Source organism: Oncorhynchus kisutch, linkage group LG15 (genome assembly GCF_002021735.2).
Source record: "Oncorhynchus kisutch isolate 150728-3 linkage group LG15, Okis_V2, whole genome shotgun sequence".
NCBI classification, from domain to species: Eukaryota; Metazoa; Chordata; class Actinopteri; order Salmoniformes; family Salmonidae; genus Oncorhynchus; species Oncorhynchus kisutch.
In genome coordinates this window covers 10560511-10566510 of record NC_034188.2, presented here as the reverse complement: position 1 = coordinate 10566510, position 6000 = coordinate 10560511, and positions in this window count along the sequence as shown.

Sequence of the window (6000 nt, the reverse complement as noted above, 5' to 3'; positions counted from 1 at the left end):
GAGCTCCTGGTCAGTAATAGTTTAGTGTCTTATAGAGCTCCTGGTCAGTAATAGTTTAGTGTCATATAGAGCTCCTGGTCAGTAATAGTTTAGTTTCTTATAGAGCTCCTGGTCAGTAATAGTTTAGTGTCTTATATAGCTCCTGGTCAGTAATAGTTTAGTGTCTTATAGAGCTCCTGGTCAGTAATAGTTTAGTGTCTTATAGAGCTCCTGGTCAGTAATAGTTTAGTGTCTTATAGAGCTCCTGGTCAGTAATAGTTTAGTGTCTTATAGAGCTCCTGGTCAGTAATAGTTTAGTGTCTTATAGAGCTCCTGGTCAGTAATAGTTTAGTGTCTTATAGAGCTCCTGGTCAGTAATAGTTTAGTGTCTTATAGAGCTCCTGGTCAGTAATAGTTTAGTTTCTTATAGAGCTCCTGGTCAGTAATAGTTTAGTGTCTTATAGAGCTCCTGGTCAGTAATAGTTTAGTGTCTTATAGAGCTCCTGGTCAGTAATAGTTTAGTGTCTTATAGAGCTCCTGGTCAGTAATAGTTTAGTTTCTTATAGAGCTCCTGGTCAGTAATAGTTTAGTGTCTTATAGAGCTCCTGTGGGGTCCAATGGATTTTGATTGTCCTTTATAGCTTTTCCTAATCCATTCAACTTCTCATAAATGTAACATTGCTCTGCATTTGTATCAATTTGAACGGTTTTATAGAGTGTTTTATAATGGGTTGTCCATATGTCACCATTTTGTATCATTCATTTTGCCAGAAGTTGTGTTTATGGACTCCTCAATTAGTGTCAGCTGCTTACTGTTGTACTATGCTTTTTTGGTTCTGAGTGTTACGTTTATAGAGTTTTAAAGTCTCACAGTAATGAAGGCGTAAGCCACCATTATTTGGGTCTCTGTGCTTTTGGTTGGAGGTGTTCTAAGTTTTTTCCTTATAATTTTACAATCTGCATCAAACAAGTTGTCATCTGTGGGCATTTTTTTTATTTTTTTTATCCATTTCAGTTGTGCTTCTTTTGCCGTTTGCCTTAATATATAGTTGGTGTTTTTACTGCTAGATTGATGCCTTCTTCACTGTGAGTGAATGTGGTGTCCAGAAAGTAATCTAAGAGTGTCTGGATATTTTGGTTACAGGTTGCTTTCTGGTATTCTTCTGTGCTGTTTTGGGCCCATCTGTATGAATGTCTGATGTTGTACAGCTTACTGGGCTGTGAATGTCTGGTTGTTTCCATGTCTGTCCTTTTGAGGAACAAGGTCATTTGGCTGTGATCAGACAGAGGTGTTAGTGGCTTGACAGTGAATGAGCTGAGAGATGTCAATGTCTGTAATCATAAAGTCTACTGTACTGTGGCCAAGAGGTGAGCAGTATGTGAATCTCCCCAAAGAGTCCCCCGTAACCTACCTTTGACAAAGTAAAGTATGTCTTTGTCCACCTCCAGTACATAGTCAAAGGTTAACTTCATTTTGGGTCAATCACAGTGGCCAGGTATTCTGCCACTGTGTACTCTCTGTTTAGGGCCAAATAGCATTCTAGTTTGCTCAGTTTTTTTGTAAATTCTTTCCAATGTGTCAAGTAATTATCTGTTTGTTTCTCATGATTTGGTTGGGTCTAATCTGTCCTGGGGCTCTGTGGGGTCTGTTTGTGTTTGTGAACAGAGCCCCAGAACCAGCTTTATCTCTCTCTCTCCCTCTGCCTCTGTCTCTTTATTTCCCCCCTCTCCCCTTCTCTCTATCACTCTCTCTTTCTCTATCTGTCTCCTCTCCTTCTAGTCTTCATCCCTCTGCCTCATCCATCTCCTTCACAGTATCTTTTTCCTCCGTCTCCCTTCTCTCTGTCTCTATCTCACTCCCTCCCTTATCCCGCTCTCTCTCTCCCTCCCTTCTCTCCCTTTTCTCTCTCTCTCTCTCTCTCTTCCCTCCCTCTCATATCTCTCTTTCTATTTCTCTCCCTCTCTCCCTTCTCTCATTCTCCCTCCCTTTCTTCTCTCCCTCCCTCCCTCTCTTCTCTCTCTCTCTCTCCCTCCATCCCCCTCTCTCTCCCTCTCTCTCTCCCTCCCTCCCTTCTCTCTCTCTCCCTCCCTCCCTTCTCTCGCTACCTCTCTCTCCCTCCCTCCCTTCTCTCATTCTCTCTCTCTCTCTTCCTCTCTTCTCTCGTTCTCTCGCTCTCTCTTCCTCCCTTCTCTCGTTCTCGTTCTCTCTTCCTCTCTCCCTTCCCTCTCCCTTCTCTCTCCCTCCATCCCTTCGCTCTCCCTCCGTCCCTTCGCTCTCTCTCTGCCAGTCTCCTCTACTTCTGACCCAGTCCACCTTTCTCTCTTCCTTGCTCTCTCCTCCTCTCCCTCTCTGTCCTTTCCCTCTGTCCAGGAGAAGCGTCTGTCAGTGAGGCTAGAGGTGGTCAGTGATCACCTACGCCGTATGCCCAGTCTCCATTCTCCACAAGACTCCATAATGACTCAGTAAAAATGCCTCTAAAATTGGTGTTAGGAGGTCAACACCCACATATTCTATTTTAATTATATTAACGACTCCGTAGGCAAATCATTAGCCAACCATATGTCTTCCTTAGCTGCAGTTATTCCACCTCCCTAAAACCCTCCACCACATCAACCCTCAACCTTGACCTGCCAGCTGGATTTCACCCCCCCCAAAAACCCAACCCCCAACCATGACCTGCCAGCTGGATTTCCTTCAGGAATCCGAGGGGAACCATTTTGAATTACGAAACAAAGTGTCTTTTAATTGGCCATATGGTGCAACATCTCCATCCTCTCTCTGCACAGAGGAAGCAAGGGATGAGGAGAGAGAAAGCAAGGGATGAGGAGAGAGAAAGCAAGGGATGAAGAGAGACCAGAGAGGGTTTAGACCAGAGAGGGTATAGACCAGGGAGGGTATAGACCAGGGAGGGTTTAGACCAGGTAGGTTATAGACCAGGGAGGGTATAGACAAGGGAGGGTTTAGACCAGAGAGGGTATAGACCAGGGAGGGTTTAGACCAGGGAGGGTATAGACAAGGGAGGGTTTAGACCAGAGAGGGTATAGACCAGGGAGGGTATAGACCAGAGAGGGTATAGACCAGGGAGGGTTTAGACCAGGGATGGTTTAGACCAATCAGTGTGCTACCTCTTCTTCCGTCATGCAGGCGGCTGGGGATTGATCTCTGATTGGTTACATCCCAGTGTAATTTAGTGCACTTACACTGAGTGTACAAAACATTAAGAACACGTGCTCTTTCCATGACATAGCTTTCACCTGGATTCACGGAGGGTTTAGACCAGAGAGGGTATAGACCAGGGAGGGTTTAGACCAGAGAGGGTATAGACCAGAGAGGGTATAGACCAGGGAGGGTTTAGACCAGAGAGGGTATAGACCAGAGAGGGTATAGACCAGGGAGGGTATAAACCAGAGAGGGTATAGACCAGAGAGGGTATAGACCAGGGAGGGTATAGACCAGAGAGGGTATAGACCAGAGAGGGTATAGACCAGGGGGGGGTTTAGACCAGAGAGGGTATAGACCAGGGAGGGTATAGACCAGGGAGGGTATAGATCAGAGAGGGTTTAGACAACGGAGGGTATAGACCAGGGATGGTTTAGACAAGGGAGGGTTTAGACCAGGGAGGGTATAGACCAGAGAGGGTATAGACCAGAGAGGGTATAAACCAAGGAGGGTTTAGACCAGAGAGGGTATAGACCAGGGAGGGTATAGACCAGGGAGGGTATAGACCAGGGTGGGTATAGACCAGAGAGGGTATAGACCAGAGAGGGTATAGACCAGGGAGGGTTTAGACCAGAGAGGGTATAGACCAGGGAGGGGATAGACCAGGGAGGGGATAGACCAGAGAGGGTATAGACCAGAGAGGGTATAGACCAGGGAGGGTTTAGACCAGAGAGGGTATAGACCAGGGAGGGTATAGACTAGGGAGGGTTTTGACCAGGGAGGGTATAGACCAGAGAGGGTATAGACCAGGGAGGGTTTTGACCAGGGAGGGTATAGACCAGAGAGGGTATAGACTAGAGAGGGTATAGACGACGGAGGGTTTAGACCAGAGAGGGTATAGACCAGGGAGGGTATAGACCAGGGAGGGTTTAGACCAGAGAGGGTATAGACCAGGGAGGGTATAGACCAGGGAGGGTTTAGACCAGGGAGGGTATAGACCAGAGAGGGTATAGACCAGGGAGGGTTTAGACCAGAGAGGGTATAGACCAGGGAGAGTATAGACCAGAGAGGGTTTAGACAACGGAGGGTTTAGACCAGAGAGGGTATAGACCAGGGAGGGTATAGACCAAGGAGGGTATAGACCACGGAGTGTTTAGACCAGGCAGGGTTTAGACCAGAGAGGGTATAGACCAGGGAGGGTATAGACCAGAGAGGGTATAGACCACGGAGGGTTTAGACCAGGCAGGGTTTAGACCAGAGAGGGTATAGACCAGGGAGGGTATAGACCAGGGTTCCCAGTTGTTTTGAACACAGCAACACACACACACTATAACACACACTGTGACATACACACACACTACTGTTAAAGTGGTGTACAGAATATAAATGATGTTGGTCGATATAGTGGTAGCGTTACTATTTTATTCATGATATAGCCCTACCTCCTCTATACTGACAGCATGAGGTGTGTGTGTGTGTGCTTGGCAGAGGAGGTTTGAAGAATAGGCTTGTGTGTGCTGTACCTTGCCTGAGACTTGAAGTGACGCCTGGTTTTTAAATCAGTGTGCTAACTCTTCTTCCGTCATTCAGGCGGCTGGGGATTGATCTCTGATTGGTTACATCCCAGTGTAATTTAGTGCACTTACACTGAGTGAACAAAACATTAAGAACACCTGCTCTTTCCATGACATAGCATTCACCTGGATTCACCTGGTTAGTCTATGAGCCCTTATTGATGTCACCTGTTAAATCCACTTCTATCAGTGTAGATGAAGGGGAGAAAACCAATTAAAAAGGATTGTTAATTAAGCCTTGAGACATGGATTGTGTATGTGTGCCATTCAGTGGGTGAATGGGCAAGACAAAGATTGAAGTGCCCTTTGAATGGGGTATGGTAAAAGGTGCCAGGCGCACCAGTTTGAGTGTGTCAAGAACTGCATCGCTGCTGGGTTTTTCACGCTCAACAGTTACTCATATGTATCATGAATGGTCCACCACCCAGAGGACATCCAGCCAATGGCAGGCCAGTGGTCAAAAATGGGTCATTGATGAAAGAGGACAGAGGAGGCTGACACGATGGGCTTCAGTTAGTCAATTGACAATCTAGTACAACATTACCATAAAAGAATGCACAACTCATTGTACCTTGACACGAACGGGGTATGGCAGCCCACGACCTTACAGACTTCCACTTCTTTCAGCCAAAAAATAGAAAATGGGCTAAAGAACAAACACTGAGGAATTAGAAAAATATTTGCCTGGTCTGATGAATCCCCGTTCCTGCTTTTTCACGCTGATGGGAGGACTAGGGTAGGGAGAAAACCACGAGTTCATGCATCCGTAATTCCACGTGTCGACATTACAGGCTGGTGGTGGTGTGATGGTGTGGGGTGTGTTTTCAGGGCCCACATTGGGCCTTTTGATAAAAGTGAAGCAAAGTTTGAATGCCACAGGATATCTGAACATCACTGCCAATCAGGTGCTTCCCTTCATGGCAGCAGCGTATCCATCTGTATATTGAGCATCCGTGGGATGAGATGGAACAACCTAGTCCCAGTAGAGATACACTCCCAGACAACTTGACACAACTGTGGGAAGCATTGGAATCAACATGGGCCAACATCCCTGTGGAACACTTGGAGTCAACATGGGCCATTATCCCTGTGGAACACTTGGAGTCAACATGGGCCAGCATCCCTGTGGAACGCTTGGAGTCAACATGGGCCAGCACCCCTGTGGAACTTGGAGTCAACATGGGCCAGCACCCCTGTGGAACGCTTGGAGTCAACATGGGCCAGCACCCCTGTGGAACGCTTTCCACACCTTGTAGAGTCCATTCCCTGACAAATGGAAGCTGTTCT